Raw genomic sequence first — 17,174 nt, 5'->3', positions numbered from 1 at the left:
TTGATTGAGACTGATTTTACTCTAAAATATTGGGCCACTAAAGTACATGAGTTAAAAAAAAAAAAATAAAAGTACATGAGTTTAGGAGAAGATTCAGAGGAGCACCTGGCTGGCTCAGTCGGTAGAGCACACAACTCTTGATCTTGGTGTCGACAGTTCAAGTCCCATGTTGGATGTAGTGCTTACATAAAAAATAAAAATAAAAAAATAAGTAAAACGTGTATAGAAGTAGATTTAGGGAGTTCTAGAAACCATGCATCCATCCGTCCATTCATTTGACAATGCATCTCCTCTTTTATGTATTCTAAAAATATTTATTGTGACTGCATGAGTGAAAGGTTACTATATGCCTAATTCTGCTTCTTATAAAAACTATATGAATAAAATGTGATATTTTTCAAGAATGGTTGAAGGATGTTCATTTTTGCCAATGCATACATACTGCACAAAGGAGTATGCTCCCATGATGCCCTCTCTACCTTCATTGCCAACATCATTAAACCTAGCTCAGTTCTCAGTGTGTCATCTTACCCTTGTGACAGGAAGGATGACTGGAGTGCTGAAAGGTTTTTAATTATACTCGCACTCAAATAATGATAGCCTACTTGTGGGCACACGTCTTAGAGGAGAATCATAGTCTGTGCTTTGTGCATCAGATTCCTTCATTTCCTTTGCCTTTTGCTTGAACCAGAAAAATGGCTTAGAGAAATTCATGCACACTTCCCTACCATCTCCACCCATGGTGGTGAGGCTGAGTCAGTGGGGGAAGAGTTTCAATATCTTTGGCATCTTTGACACTCCAGGCTCAGAATGGTGGTGGTGGGGGGGGGGTGGAGAGCGGGAGGAGAAGGGGAGTGGAAAACACTGCAGACTCCACCCTAGACAATCCTTCTGCACTCAGCATTTCTCATTCCTTCAAAGCTGATAATTCCACTTTTGGAGGGCGAGGGTGGTGGGAGAGGAAGGGTGAGGTAGAGGACTTGGTACGTGCATGTTGGGTCCTTTACAAAATTTTCCCCAAATGGTCTTTGCATAGATAGCTTTGGTCACCACTTCCTGCCATTCAGTTTGCCCCGATGTAGTCATACAGTATCTGATTGGGCAAAACATCCCACCACCAGAATCGTGCGACACTGGTTCTAGCACATCTCTTTGGGCAGAGAAATCAAGGAGACTTTTTAGCAATGGCCATTGATGAATTCATGCCAATGAGAAAGCACAGAGGGCTGAGGCTTCTGGACCTGGAGCAAAGAGGGAGTCATTTCATGGACTGATGCCTCGCAACCCTCTAGTCTAGGAAAAGGTCTGTAAAAACAGACTGTCTTCACTCTTCTACCAACTGGGCTAAATCTATAGCAGCGACCCTACCAGGGAGTATGATCTGAATGACAGTTGAAGAGACAATGGGGAGAACTGTTTCCAGCTCAGCTCTTTATGTGATAAAGCTTTACGCAAAGGATACATCTTCAAGTGATGATAAATTGAGGTAGTGAGAATATAATCATGCTTGAGTGGGGTTAATGAAACAATGCTATTTTGCAGCAGGGGAGGCGAGGAAGGTGGGGGGAAATAATAGACTAATGAAATTTAAGGGTGTTCTAATATCAGAAAACAAATGTTTTCCCCTTGTGATGGGCCCTCTAAGGACAATTCTTGGAATGTGGCCCACAGAAGTTCTGTAGGACGGCAGCCCCCTCTCCTTCCCAGCAGCAGCAAGACATCGCCGGGGCAAGAGCGTGGCGCCTTCTGCCCAGGCTCTAATTCATGCCTACAGAATAACAATCTGCTCTCGGTGCACCAGGCACAATGAAGGCCCTCTAAGCTGCCACTCAAGCAGGGCCTGCTAACACTCCCAGCCCTTGTTTCTGGCTCTTGGCATTGTTGGGGCAGGGAGTGTGAGGAGAGAGGCACACTTCCATGCTGGGAAAGGCAGGGCCCCTGGCGGCCCCAGCCAGTCAGCGGATGGCCTAGACAACAGCAGTGGCCAGACAAGCTAGCAAGGGCCTTACACCTCTGAGCAAACTCGCTGAACATTCAGGACTTTGGGGATTGTGGTTTCAGAAAGTCTGACCTCTGCGCCCTCATCCCCCAGCTCCAAAAAACAAAACAAAACAAATCATTAAAAATTCTTTTGGCATGGCAGGCTGCTACAAAGTTTGATTGTAGCACCAATGTCTTTTTTTTCTTTTTAAGATTTTATTTATTTGTCAGAGAGGGAGAGAGAGAGAGCAAGCATAAGCAGGGGGAGTGGCAGGCAGAGGGAGAAGCAGGCTCTCCCGTGAGCAAAGAGCCCGATGCAGGACTCAATCCCAGGACCCCGGGATCATGACCTGAGCTGAAGGCAGATGCTTAACCGGCTGAGCCACCCAGGAGTCCCAACACCAATGTCTTTCTAACACCCTTTAGATGACAGCACTGACAAATTTCCAACAGCACCGGGGTGGCCCTCAAACTATATAATCTTGACCTGGGTTGGATAAAAGGTGATGCTAGCAAAGATGACTGAAAAGGGATTATGATAAGCAGACAGATGACATGGTGAATTGGGGAAGTAGCAAGCTTATTGCTAATCTTTATACTGTAGGCAAAAGAAGTGACATGCCAAAAAACACCACACCCAGAATATATTCATTATAGGAGGGAGCAAAACATGCGTAAACTCAGAGTGTAGCTGCACATTGGAGGTAATCCTCAAAGCTTGTCTCAAAGCAAAGACTGGTGTTGATTCCTGGCCAGTTTAAAGGATGAAAGGGGCCAAGAGACTGTTTTAGGATAAAAATAATAACTACTACTTTTTGAGCCCTACGTTCCAGGGATTTTTAAATGCATTAGCTAATTTAGGCCTAATGGCAGCCTTGGGAGATAGAGACCATTGCTCCCAATTTATATACAACAGGGGACTGTGAGGCCTGTGGCCGTTGGGAAAGTTCTGCCCGACCCCAAAGCCAGTACTCTCAGATTCACTGTATTACTTTGCCTCTCTGGAGCTGAAAGGAGACACAAGGCTAGGGACACAAAAGGAATATTTGTTTTGTTTTGTTTTTTTCTTAAGAATTCCAGTTTTCCTTGAGCCTGGGTTAGAGCTTTGTCTTAAAGAAGTAATCACAGTTGCTCTTTGCAGGCAAACTACAACATCTAATACGACAAAAGCAGTGAGTTTTTCCACTTCTGCTGAATGCGCCAAAACTGAACCAATAAAGTCTAGCCTTTGTGACAGTTCTTTGTCTCTTCTGAGGCTAAAAATGTCTGGACACACTGAGTCAGTTGGAGGGTCAGCTCTCTCTTGACCTGGCACAGAACTTAACATGAGTCACTAAAAGGATTGGAAACTCAGGGAAACACTGCCGTTGAGTTGGTATAGCCAAAAATATTCGGGTGTCAACAGTGTGCTCCTGGATGTAGCCTGTTCATTCACCTGTTTGTTTATTCATTCAATAAATATCTATTCTAACCTACTCACATAAATATAAAACATGGGTAAAAAGTTTCATGAATACCAAATGACACAGTGAAAGGCAAATTTCACACCACAGTCCTCCAGATTTTCTGCTTAAGGACAACCCCTGACACCAGTTTTCTGGGAATCCTTCTAGAGGTGTTCAAGGCATAAATGTAACTATTATTGAATCTTGCTAGAGCCTAGATACTGGTTCATATAAAGTGATGGCCAAGATTTGGTCCTAGCCCCTTTGATTTTGTGGACACTTAAGCCAGTTGCCACCATAGGACTGGGGAGTGCTCTGATGTTTCTGGGAGTGGTAGTGGTCTGAGTAGATCAGGGCTGAAATGCCAATGTGTCTGATCAGCTGTCACGGTAAATTGTTGTTACCGGTCTTTGCAAATTACTATTGTTTTTAAAAGTCAGAGTTTATTCCTGTGATAATCACTTATTTCCGTGATATCAAATTAATATTCTAATTTGCTTTTGTGAGTGAGAGGGAAAGATGTGGAGGTCAAACCTGCTTGTGACCCTCGACATTCCCAGGGTATGTGCTCTTGCAAAGGTGATCTGATGCCTATGCTGGGAGGTTGAAAATTTCAGACGTCCAGTGGTCAAGGGGGCCACAATATCCTCAATTTCTGGGACGCCACTAGAAAAGTTTTCCCCAAATATTTTATGCTTCTCATTCAGTTGGGCTATCAGTCTCCCAGTTGCATGGTTTCAAAATATTCATACTTGTAATAGGAGGGAAGTCAGGAAGTGGAGAAGTCTCCCATCTGGATTGAATACAGTTCGGGACAGTAGTTTGTGCATGGTAAGGCAGATAACATTTTGCAGATTGAAGAGACAGCTGAGTCTGATGCATGTGGATGCAAGCTACTGGTAGAAGGCTTGGATCATATCCTTTCAAGACAGCCTAGATTTATGGGAACTACTCAGGCGCTTGAGGAAGGACATAGAGTGGTTATTTTGTTCACAAAGATTTTACTTCAGTTGACCTGGATTCTCACCCCATATTGAGTTTGACTTCCAGTATGAATGTAAACCAGCTCCAGACTCAGATGCAACCTCTGCTCAATGTCTGATAGGGAGTTAAAGAGAGAAAATAAAAAATGGCATAAATAAGTTTCACATGATTTCCAATCCAAGCTATGAGTTGGCTCTGTTTCACTTGATCAGCCAGGGGCAGAGAGAATTTTGCAAACTTCAGTGGCCCTTTCAGAAAGCCTGGTCTATATCTTGTTTTCGAAAGAAAACCCAGAACCTGTCAGATGTGCCCTATTTCTGTTTCTGTGGCAGCTTGCCTCGTAGCTGTTCCAGCATAGAATGTGGCCCAAGTATATTCATTCTCTTCTTGTTCTTCCAAATGTGCCCCCTCTGAGGGGCAAGACATTTTGCTGGTTATTTTAACACATGAGGCAGAAATGCTTCTTGGAATGAAGCACAGCTGAATTGTTGAGGACAGGACCGTAAAATACAATCCTTCCCAAGGATTTCCTTCCTTGGGAGCTCAGGTGGCAGCCAGCTTGACAGCAGGGTTTCCATGCTCACTTAGGTTTTCATATTATGTCAGAAAAATAGAAATACAATTTTCTCCCCTCACTAAAATCCCATAACCCAAATCTGTATAGTTAAAGAACAAATCTCAAAGTCTCTTTTTAAAGTGCACTGTAAGGAGGGGAAGAATGAAGGGGGGGAAATTGGAGGGGGAGATGAACTATGAGAGGCTATGGACTCTGAGAAACAAACTGAGGGTTCTAGAGGGGAGGGGGGCGGGGGGATGGGTGAGCCTGGTTGAAGGGTATTAAGGAGGGCACGTCTGCATGGAGCACTGGGTGTTATACGGAAACAATGAATCATGGAACACTACATCAAAAACTAATGATGTAATGTATGGTGATTAACATAACATAATAATAAAAAAATTTTGAAAAATAAAGTAAGAAAAAAAGTAAAAAAAAAAAGTGCACTGTAAATGCTATGATACAGGGTATGGAGTTTGAGAGGGTTTTCCCCTTACCTCCCACCGATACTCTCTCTCCCTGCCCCCTTTCCTTCTTCCTTCCTTCCTCCTTCTTTCCTTCCTTCCTGTAACACGAAGCAGATCTGAATGAAATCTTGCTGTTTTGCTCAGTTTTTTTTCCCCCTAGCTGAGTTAAAGCACAAGAAGGGTCTATTTTCCAAGTACCTTATGGGATCCCGACAATTTATTTCTTCCCCTTGCTTTGAAAATGACCCCCAAAGAGATAAAACTGTTTGCATTAATTCTTACAGAAAAGCAGCCAAGGTTTTATTAAAAACACTGCCCTTTGTCTTCTTGCATATTTTCTTTCCCTCTCTAATATGGGAAGATATCAAATGTAAAAGAAACAAAAACATAAGACACTGCTCCTTTCATCTTTGCTCAGTTTCCAAAATCATCCAACATATTACCTTATTCTTCTTATTAAACTTTAAAAAGGACCAAGTGGAATGCTGCATTTGAATTTTGAGGGCTGAGGACTTGAGATAGGCTGTCTGCATTGTGTCATTCGTTAGATTCTCCTAAGATTTCTCACCCTGTACTGGGCCTGGCAAAGCATTATTATACTTTGGGGAACACATCCAGACTAACTGGTTTCCTATGAAACTAATTCTGGAAGTTCATCTTTGATGTGACTGGATTCTTTAATTTTTAAGAAAAAAAGATGAAAAGTATCATTGATACCTGGTTGAGTAGATAAACTTTAAAATAAGTTCAGGATTTCCCTTTCAAGATATTATTGAGTATTATTTATTTATTTATTTTTTTTTTTTTAAGATTTTATTTACTTGTCAGAGAGAGAGAGAAAGCACAAGCAGGGGGAGCAGCAGGCAAAGGGAGAAGCAGGCTTCCTGCTGAGCAAGGAGCCTGATGCGGAACTGGATCCCAGGACCCTGAGATCATGACCTGAGCCGAAGACAGTCGCTTAACCAACTGAGCCACCCAATTATTGAGTAGTATTGAGTATTGCTTGGAACAGCCATACTCTAAAATACATATAAGAAATAATTCAATGATGAAATACAGTGATGAAAAATAATATAATGAAAAATTTGTGACTTCAATTTTTCTTTTTTTAAAATTTCAGCCTAATTTTGTTCACTAAAACCTGTCCCTGTCAAAGCCACCTCTAAAAGCCATTAATTATGAAGTAGACTCTAGCAAAATGGAGGCAAAAGCTTGTGGTAACAGATTAAGTGAAAAAAATTCAAAATTTTATGTTTTTTATATAATTTTTTATTGTTATGTTAATCACCATACATTACATCATTAGTTTGTGATGTAGTGTTCCATGATTCATTGTTTGTGCATTACACCCGGTGCTCCATGCAGAACGTGCCCTCTTTAATACCCATCACCAGGCCAACCCATCCCCCCACCCCCTCCCCTCTAGAAAATTTTATGTTTTTAAAGAAGACTAAAAGGAAACATACAAAAAGACTCTCCTAAAATTATTTCTCATATTCTTCTTCTTTCTTTTTTTCTTTTTTTTTTGTGATTTGGGACAATTACTTTTCTAACAACAATAACAAAAAGACCAGCCATAGTCCTTATCTTTTTTGTGGGTCTGATTTATCCTGGACCACCCTGTACTTGGAGATGTAGGCCCCTGCCTTAAAAAAAAAAAAAAAATTGTACTTTAAACTTTGAATAGCTTATCAGAAACTGTAATGGTATCTGATAAAATCTCAGCCTAAAAGAAAAAATACTGGAGGGGTACAGTACGTGCTGGGATAAACAATTTGAAACCAAGTGAATAATGAGGTTACTGATTCAGTGATGAGCACACCTGAGTTTTGATAAGCATGACCCAACCGCATATGGTGAAATCCTCGATCCACAGAGGGTGTGTCTCATCTTTACTGAACTCACCAGAAGGAGTATTTAGTCCCTATAAAGCAAGGTGCAATAAATCAGGGAAAAGCTGCAGATCCTGTCAGACCTGCTTGCATTCCTTTCCCCTCAGTGATTCCTTAGTTCCAGAGGGTTCATCCTTTGGGAATATTTCAACACCCTTTTGCAAGCGATGCCAAAATCCAGGGATTTGACAGCTTGATAAACCTTATTTTGTCCTGAGCAAGAGAAAAACCTGACTGTGGGAAGGACTAAATTTTCAAAGGCAGTACCATGTAGCAGCTGTAAGTTAACTGGCAGATCTTGGGGGGAATGAGGGTGCCTTTGAACTTGCTGGGAAGCTTAATAGCAATGGTGCAGGTTCCTGGGAAAGAATCTGTTACTGAAAGAAGACAAAGAATTAGTAGTAGCTTTCTTTTTATTTCTTTTTATTTTTTTTTTTAAGATTTTGTTTATTTATTTGACAGAGGAGAGACAGCGAGAGAGGGAACACAAGCAGGGGGAGTGGGAGAGGGAGAAGCAGGCTTCCCCCTAAGCAGGGAGCCTGATGTGGGGCTCGATCCTAGGACCTTGGGATCATGACCTGAGCCGAAGGCAGACGCTTGACGACTGAGCCAGCCAGGCGCCCCAGTAAAGTAGCTTTCCAGCTGGACAAAAAAGGCAGGAGATAGAATCCATCGGCTCCAGAATCCATGTTCCATTCTTACACCGGGGGGAGAGAGTAAATGCAGAGAAATGTATGTGATGGTGTTGAAAATAGAGATGCTACAAACAAGAAGCTGGGCGGATTCATTTTCCTTTAGTATTAGGGACTAGAATTTAAAATATCAGTTTAAGCAGGGAATTAACTGGACTTGGTGGAATGACAAGTCAGGAGCCATTGGGGATCTCGTGACTTACCGATGCCAGTGATGAGTTCAGCTCTCTTCCTGGGGACTCTCTTTGAAGACAGGGGAAATGGGGAACCGGGGACAAAGGGAAGAGTAGGAATTAGGGTGGGAATGGCCTTTGTAGTCCTATCATTTCCCTCAAACATTTATTGCTTTTCCCTTCCTTCTTCATTCAGCAAATATTTCATGACCTTCTCTCTGTGCCTAACATCCTATTGGGCATTTGGGATTTGAAATGAATACAAGAGAATTCCTGGTCTTGAAAAGTCCATAGGTAATGGCAAATACTGACCAATTCCCATTCCCTTTCTGTTGAGGAGTAGCCCTGAGGAACTGATGTACTGCCCCGTGTTTCTATAATCTTATGTCTCAAATTTCAAGACATTTCTCATTTCACATAATTTTAACTCTTATTATTAAAAGCAATTCATTAAATGTATTAAAGTGGATTTAATTTTGATGATATTTATAAGGCTTTTTCACCTAAATAAATTAATTCATTTGGGAAAAAAAATTCCAAGTCAGACAGAACTTCCATTCTGCTTGCTGTTTTTTTTTTAACAATATGGCTTCTATGTTGATTTCATGAGCCACCCTTTCCCTCTGTTCTATGTTGGAATCTGCGGAGAGTACTACAGATTTGAGGGGGAAGGTGAATTATTTTTTTATCAGTTAGACATCTAGCCAGTCTGAAAACAACCAGTAAAGGGTGTTTGTTTGTTTTTGCCTATAAAAATATTGACAACCACGCAATCAAAATGTTAAGGTTTGTAAAAAATAAAAATATAAAAAATCTCTACTCTGCCCCACCCGATCTTCTCTGAAGAGAGTGAGAAAAAACTTCTGTAACTTTCCGAGAAGTGAAACCAATTGACATTTTAAAAAGTCACATTATACCCATAACCAGTAATATTGTAAGTTTTTTCAGGCCACAGATCAGTCACAATATAAAATAGGGCTCAAATACCAATTTCCTTCAAATGCTTAAGTTATTTTGCCTAACAATCTCAATATTTCTTATTGTACGGCAAAATTTTAGTTTCGCAAGGATGCCATGGGGATAGAACATTGGGGGCCCCTCATGATCCCTGCCTCATGCTCTGCATAGCCACCTCCAACAATCCACTGCATCAGGATTGGTCTATGTGATAAAAGAATATGGCAGAAGTGACGGTATATCCTTTCCTGGGCTAAATCATAGAAGGCATGGCTTCTGCCTCTCAGTCTCTCTCTTTGTGTCTTTGATCATTCCCTCCCGGAGACACCAGCTGCTGGGTTGTGAGGACAGTCAGGCAGCCCTGTGAATCATCATGTGGCAAGGTAGTGAGGCTTCCTGCCAATAGCCATATGAATGAGCCATCTTGAGGCAGACCCTCCCGTACCGCAGAAGCCTTCAGATGACTGCAGCCTCTGCCAGACAGCTTGATTGCAACCTCGACAGAGACCCTGAGCCAGAACCACTCGGCTAAGTCATACCCAGATTCCTAACCCATAGGAACTGTGTGAATAAATAAAGGTCTGTTGGGTTAAGCTGCTAAGTTTTAGAGTAATTTGTTATGCAGCAATAGATAATGAATACAAGGGTCCTTTCAAACCTGAGATTCATTCATTTTCTGATGCTCATATCACATTCATGATATCTACCATGTGAAATCTTCTTACTGGGGGTCTTGGGAAGTTGGAAGTCTCCTTAGTTCCCTGCATTTTTCATACATTAATTAATACATATATTGTATATGTGTGTATATATATATATATAAAGTTAATACATTTTTTTCTAAATGCTTTTTATCTTTTATTTATTTTTTTAGAGAGAGAGAGGGAGAGCAATCACCTGTGAGCAGTGAGGGAAAGGAGCAGAAGGCAAGGGTAGAAGGACAGGGAAAAAGAGAATCTTAGGCAGGCTCCATACCCAGCATGGAGCCAGATGGGGGCTTGATCCCATGTTCCTGAGCTCATAACCTGAGCTGAAATGGAGTCAGATGCTTAACCAACTGAGCCACCCAGGCACCCCTCTAAATGCTTTTAAAAGCATTTTATAAATGCTTGAATAAAATGCATTTTATTTTTCATTTTAAAGACAAAATACATGCTTATTAAAGAAAATGTGGAGGGAAAGTTAAAATAAATTACCCATAGTTTTAACACCCAACGAAAACTATTGTTAACATTTGCCTATACTTCCCTTGATTATTCTTTTTCTTTTCTTTCTTTCTTTCTTTTTTTTTTTTAAAGAAGTTGTGGCCATACGCTATATGCCATGCTTTCAACAAGCCAAATTCATTATCTTTAATAACAAAACCCAATAATGTGCCTTGCTCATTCTTGTCATTCAGCTCCCTGCTCCGAGTGACAGGTTCCCAGGGAAATCAGATGTGACTGTGCCCTGAGTGTGCAGAAGGCCTGGGAGAGTGTGGTGAGTTTGGAGCCAGAGCCTGGCAGGGAGTGATCGGTGCCTGGGGGTGCCAGACACATGGAAGATGATTTATACCAACGACCAGTCGTCTCTGCACACATTCTTTTTATTTTCAGTACTAACGTGTGTATAAAGGGCCACTCCCTGCCCAACAACTCATATTTATATCCATGAACTTCTTAAGAGAAACTACACTCCTTTATTCTCTGTTGGTCTTCAAATAGAGCTGCATAGAGATGTGAATTTACTAAGATGCTGATGAAGCATAAGCAGCAGGGCCCTCTCCAAGACCCTGGGAGGGGTGCTAGCAACGTGTTTACATGGTCATGTATTCGTACAAAATTTGCAAAAGTACGAAACTTTAATCACGATTGCTTAAGATTGCCATCTCTTTCCACTCTGCTCCTGTCCTGCAACATGCTTATACTTTCTTTTATGCAGGGTGGTATCCAGTGTTCACGAGCATATTATTTTCATAAATTTTGTATTCTTTGTCTTTTTTTGACTGGGCTCCCAAAATTGTATGATTCGGGATACGTTGGGTATACGTCTTGGCCTCCGAATTGCAAAAGATGTATATTTAAACTGTTTTTTCAATTGCTTTGTACTGTAAACAGAATTTATTTATTATTTGTTAGCCTTACGTGTGAAGTCTTTGGGAATTTCAGAGCTGGGAGAGTCACAGAATTAGAGGGCTTCTAATGAGCTCAATCTATTCTACATGGTTGTGTGTAATTCCTGAGACTGTTTCATTCGAACCCATAGGTCCTCCTCCTCTTTGCTGACTCCGTTCTTTGACTCTACTCCTTCATTGACTTCTATTCCTTGACTCTATGGATATTTTTTGAAGAAAATGGCTGCCTCACAAGTTTTTCACTGTGACCCTTCCATTAAGAAAAAAACAGGGCGCCTGGGTGGCTCAGTCAGTTAAGCGTCTGCCTTTGGTTCAGGTCACGATCCCAGGGTCCTCAGATCAAGTCTCGAGTCGGGATCCCTGCTCAGTGCGGAGTCTGCTTCTCCTCTCCCTCTGCCCCTACTCATGCTCTCTCTCTCTCTATCAAATAAATCAATAAAATCTTAAAAAAAGAAAAAAAAACAAATAAATTTAACCTAATCAATGCAACACCTTTGAACAAAAAAGGAATGCAAAATGAATAATACTAACCAGATGGGTGATGGACTTTATAAAAGACTGTGCAAAACAAACAAACAAACAAACAAACAAACCAAACAGAGAAGAAAAAAGACAAATAAAAAACCAGACTCTTAAATACAGAGAACAAACTAGTGGTTGACAGAGGGAAGGTGGGTGGGGGGGAATGGGTGAAAGAGGTGAAGGGAAGTAAGAGCACACTTATTATGGTGAGCACTGGGTAATGTACAGAATTGTTGAAAAAAAATGAAAAAACAAAAAAGGAGACTGTGCTACTCTGAATGTTTATTCATTTCACCTGTTGATTAGAGGAATTTATTCTTCTTTTAACAAACTTTTAAACAATGTAAAAATCCAATCAATGGCTGCCGTGGGTGCATGTCCCTTTAAGAGAAGCTGCTGTGGGTGGCTGGCAGAATGATAAGCCCAGCTGCCACATCTTTGGCACTCAGGCACTCACCCTGAGCCCCACCCTTCTGGGCTGCTGGCAGCCATTGACCAAACACTGCTGAGGTACCAGGGTACCAGTGCTGGTTCACCCTGCCTGACAAGGGGTTCTTCTCTTGGGCAACTTTTGCGTAGACCCTCCCCATCAGCCCGGCAAGGCAAGGCTTCCCCAGAACTGTGCCAGGTTCTGAGGCTCTTCCTATCCGATCTTTCCTTCCCCCTCTCCCTTCACAGGCAGCAGACCTGATCACAGTCTGACCCCCTCCCTCTCACTTCCTGCTCCTATCTCCCTCTGTCCTTCACAGGCTTCCCCTCAATAAATCTCTGGCATGTCAAATCCTGTCTTAGCATCTGCTTCTCTGTGCATCTGAAGTGACATACATGTACATGTACGTGGTTAAAAATGACCAAATTCAGGGGCGCCTGGGTGGCTCAGATGGTTAAGCGTCTGCCTTCGGCTCAGGTCATGATCCCAGGGTCCTGGGATCGAGTCCCGCATCAGGCTCCCAGCTCCTTGGGAGCCTGCTTCTCCCTCTGCTTCTCTCTCTCTCTCTCTCTCTCTCTCCCTCTGTCTCTCATGAATAAATAAATAAAATCTTAAAAAAAAAAAATAAATAAAAATATTAAAAAAAAAAAAAAAATGACCAAATTCAGAAGGGCTTACATAAAGGAGCAACAGTTCCCTGGCCCCCCTTCAATAACCCCTTTCCCCAATCTCTCACATGGGGAAACACTTTCTTTTTTTAGCTCTTTTGGCAGTTACTATATCTCTAGAAGAATAGATTTGTGACATACTGTTTATTATTTATTTAGTTTGTCATTGATGATTTGTTATATATTTTTATATATTTGTTATGTGTTATATATATGATATGTATACATATATATTTTTAATTCCATCAACTAGACAGTATCTCTTGACTCTTCACTTTGTGAGGTGAACGTATGAATGTCCTATCCCTTGCTTCATCTCATTTCCTTCCTACCACAATCAAATGCTTCATTTTAACTTATGTTGTCAAGAAAGAAAACATGAATCTTGTTCTACCACCAGACCTGAGTCTTCCTTTTGCCTGGCCTGTGGATTGATTCCAAAAGCTGCAAATTGGCCCCCAGTGTTTACAACATTTTTCTATGTAAAGATTGCTCGCAGGTCAGCCACATAGTAAACTACCATGACATATCTTTTTTACATTGTCTTGTGTGTTTCTTGGAATTTCTAATTGTCTCTTTCTGCCCACTCCATTTCCTGCATTGCTGCATTTTTTACAACTTGATATTTCAACTTCTTCAGGATAGTATCAAATCTCTGAATTTTTTCTGGTCATATATATTTTCTTTCCAGACATATTTTGGAGCCCTTGTTCTACCAGCTCCAAACTGGACCTTTGTGCTCTTCCTTTGGTGAAAACTTGTACCCTAGGTCTTCCTTCCATTTTCTCTCAATAGGCCTAGTTGTTTCTTGAACTCCACATGTTTTAGTTTTCTCTCTTATTTTGTTGGAACACATCCTTGAATCTCTTCCATAGAAAAGGGATATGGGAGGTAAACTTATTGAGTCCTTCCACGACTTAGAGTGTCTTTAGTCTACTTTCAAATTTAATTAATAATTTGATTGAATATTGAATTTTTCACTTAAAATCATTTCCTTTCAGAACTTTCAAGGCAGAGTTCCATTGTCTTGTAGCATTTGTTATTGCTAAAGAGAAGTTTGATGCCAACCTGATTTTTTAAAAAAGAAGACAATTTGTTTTTTTTCTCTGAAAATATTTGGATTTTTAAAAATCTTTGATATTCTGATAAGGATTGCATTAAATGTGTAGATTGTTTTGGGTGGAATAGACATTTTAACAATATTTGTTCTTCCAATCCATGAGCATGGAATGTCTTGGTGGGAATGCAAACTGGTATAGCTACTCTGGAAAACAGTATGGAGGTGCCTCAAAAAGTTGAAAATAGGACAATCCTACAATCCATTAATTGCACTACTAGGTATTTACCCAAAGGATACAAAAATACTAATTCAAAGGGATACATGAACCCCAATGTTTATAGCAGCATGATCTATAATAGCCAAACTATGGAAACAGCCCAAGTGTCCATCCATTGATGAATGGATAGAGAAGAGGTGGTATATATATATATATATATATATATATATATATATGCAATGGAATATTACTCAGCCATAAAAAAGAATGAAATCTTGCCATTTGCAACAATGTAGATGGAGTTAGAGCATATTATATTAAGTGAAATAAAAGACAAATACCATATAATTTCAGTCATATGTTGAATTTAAGAAATAAAACAAATGAACATATGGGGAAAAAAAGAGAGAGAGAGGGAGGCAAACCAAGAAACAGACTCTTAACTATAGAGAACAAACTGCTGGTCACCAGAGGGGAGGTGGGTGGGGGAATGGGTGAAATAGGGGATGAGGATTAAGGAGTGCACTTGTGATGAGCACCAGGTGTTGTATAGAAGTGTTGAATCACTAAATTTTACAACTGAAATTAATATTACATAATATATTAACCAACTGGAATTTTTTAAAAACCTTAAAAAAAATCTTCAATATTCTAAAATTTTACCATTCTGTGACTTGACTGTGGTTCATTTTTCATTCACTGTGTCTGGCATTACAGCATTTTCTTCTCTCTTTCTTCAGTATGGGGACTCATATCTTTCAGTTCTTTTTATTATTTTTTTATTTACATTTTACTTTCATTTTGTCTGTTCTCTCTGGAGCTTCTAGTCATTGGACATTAGCCTCTTGGATTTATACTTTACAATTTAGCCTTTCTTTCACGTTTTCACTCTACCTGTATTTTTTTTCTTAGCAAATTCTTTGACTTTATCCTTCAATATGTGTATCAAATTTTTGCTAAACTACTGTATTTTTAATTTCTAAGAACTTTTTATTTTGGAGCCATGCCTTTTTTTAATCACATTTAGTTCTTAAATTGTAATCTTAATTATTTTTTTTAATTCTCTCTGAGGATACTGCTTATAGTTAAGATATAATTTTCTAGTAAATGTTCTTAAAATGTACAAGTTTGTGTATATTTTATATAGACATTGAGTCTGGACATGTCCATGGACATACATTTTCAAGTGTTGGCATTTGTAAAATCTACCAAGAGACATTGTTTTTCCTCCAGGTAGATGTAAATTTCCTCAGCATGAGCTGAGTTTTCAAAATATGGAGTCCACATGTTCAGAGTATGTACTTCCTCACTGAACTAGACCAGCTGCTGCACTGAGTTAGTCTTAGTGAAAGTTGTTTTTCTTCTTTCAAAAATTTGGGAGGTCCTTTCCTTTTTATTGTATATTTATATTCTGCCTGTCAGTTGATGATCTGGGGCCAAGTGGCCAATATTGGAATAATGTTTGACTGGAGACAAATGGGGAGATTTAGCAACCAGGAGAGAAACTCTTGCAAGGGTTTGGAAACTGATTGATATTGGTCCCTTAGAGGGTTCCTGGACATGGGGGTTGGTGGGGGGTGGTCATTAACCTGGTAGTTGGCCCTCTCAGCATCTGCCTTTCTTCTAGACAGAATAATTGTGTGATCTGACTACATGGTAATTCAGAGATTTAAAAGTACATGCAAGTTGACAAACTATGCATTAAAATGTTAGCCACGCTTATTTCTGGGTTTCAACATCTGGGATATTATCTTTCCTTGTTAAAAATATATATATCTGGGGTGCCTGACTGGCTGAGTCAGAAGAGCATGCAACTCTTGATCATGAGTTCAAGCCCCATGGTAGGTATAGAGATGACTTAAAAAAATTTTTTTTAATTAAAAAAAAACACATTCTGGAGTAACTAAAGCCTCTTCCAGACATGCGTCTGCCCTTGTTTCACTGACTTTCCTCACAGCATGGCCCCCAAATGCCAGTCTTCACTCCTCCTCAAAAGAAGAAACTGAAACTGCCTCCTGACCCCAAGCTGGAGGCGACAACCCCTCAGCACTTCCCTAAGGGAGAAAAAGAACAGCAAGAAGCAACTGAACATGTTGATGGAGTACAAAATGAAATAGCAAGCCAGTAAGGAGATTTTGAAAGTAGAGCAGAACTATAAAAAACTCCACCAACCATTTATTCAGAAGAGGCCAGAATTGATCACCAAAATCCAAAATTTGGGAGTAACAACATTTGTCAGCCATCCACAAGTATCTGTCGGGGAGAAGGATGCAGAGGTATTGCCTTATTTGACAAGAGTCGAAGTGACAGAATGTGAAGATATGATATATTAAATCAGGTTATAGAACAGATTTTGATTTTGATGAAACCCCTTGCTTTGAAAATAAAGTTCTGTCCAGAGAATTTCATCTGAATGAGAGTGATGATCCATCTTCAAAGTCCAATGAAATCAAATGGAAATCTGGAAAGAATTCGACCAAATGTTCAAATCAAACACGGGATAAAGCCAGCAGGAAGAGGCAGCATGAGGAACCAGAGAGCTTCTTCACCTGGTTTACTGACCACTCTGATGCAGGTGCAGGTGAGTGAGGAGAGGTCATCAAAGATGGTATTTGGCCAAATCCATTATAGTACTACATGGTTCCTGATATGGATGGTGAAGGGCAAAGAGAAGAAGAAGATGATGATGATGAAGAAGAAGGATTTGAGGATATTGATGAAGAAGATGAAGATGAAAGTGAAGAAGATGAAGATGATGTTGAGGGGGAGGAAGGAGAAGCTAACTAACGGAATACTGATGAATTTTAACCTTTCTTGTTTAATTTTCTCCAGTCCCTGGGAGCAAGTTGCAATCTTTTTTTTTTTTTCTCCTCTTGTGCTCATTTGCCCTGTTTTTTGAAGGCTCTTTTCTTTCCCTTTATACTATGGTTCTCAAAGTATTTGGGGAGGGCGGGGGAATACCTTGAGCAGAATACAGCGGGAAAGAATCTCTGCCTGTTTCTGTTCCAAATTCATGTT

The 17,174-nt window shown here is 40.3% G+C and overlaps 1 pseudogene; it reads left to right on the top strand.

Moving 5' to 3' along the window:
* The first annotated feature begins 16,114 nt into the window (after positions 1-16,114).
* On the top strand, positions 16,115-16,943 carry LOC113915980 (annotated as a pseudogene).
* Positions 16,944-17,174: the final 231 nt, after the last annotated feature.

The sequence above is a fragment of the Zalophus californianus genome, chromosome 1 (genome assembly GCF_009762305.2).
Source record: "Zalophus californianus isolate mZalCal1 chromosome 1, mZalCal1.pri.v2, whole genome shotgun sequence".
Classification (NCBI taxonomy): domain Eukaryota; kingdom Metazoa; phylum Chordata; class Mammalia; order Carnivora; family Otariidae; genus Zalophus; species Zalophus californianus.
Note: the sequence above shows the minus strand (reverse complement) of the source record. Positions and strands in the feature narration are given on the sequence as shown.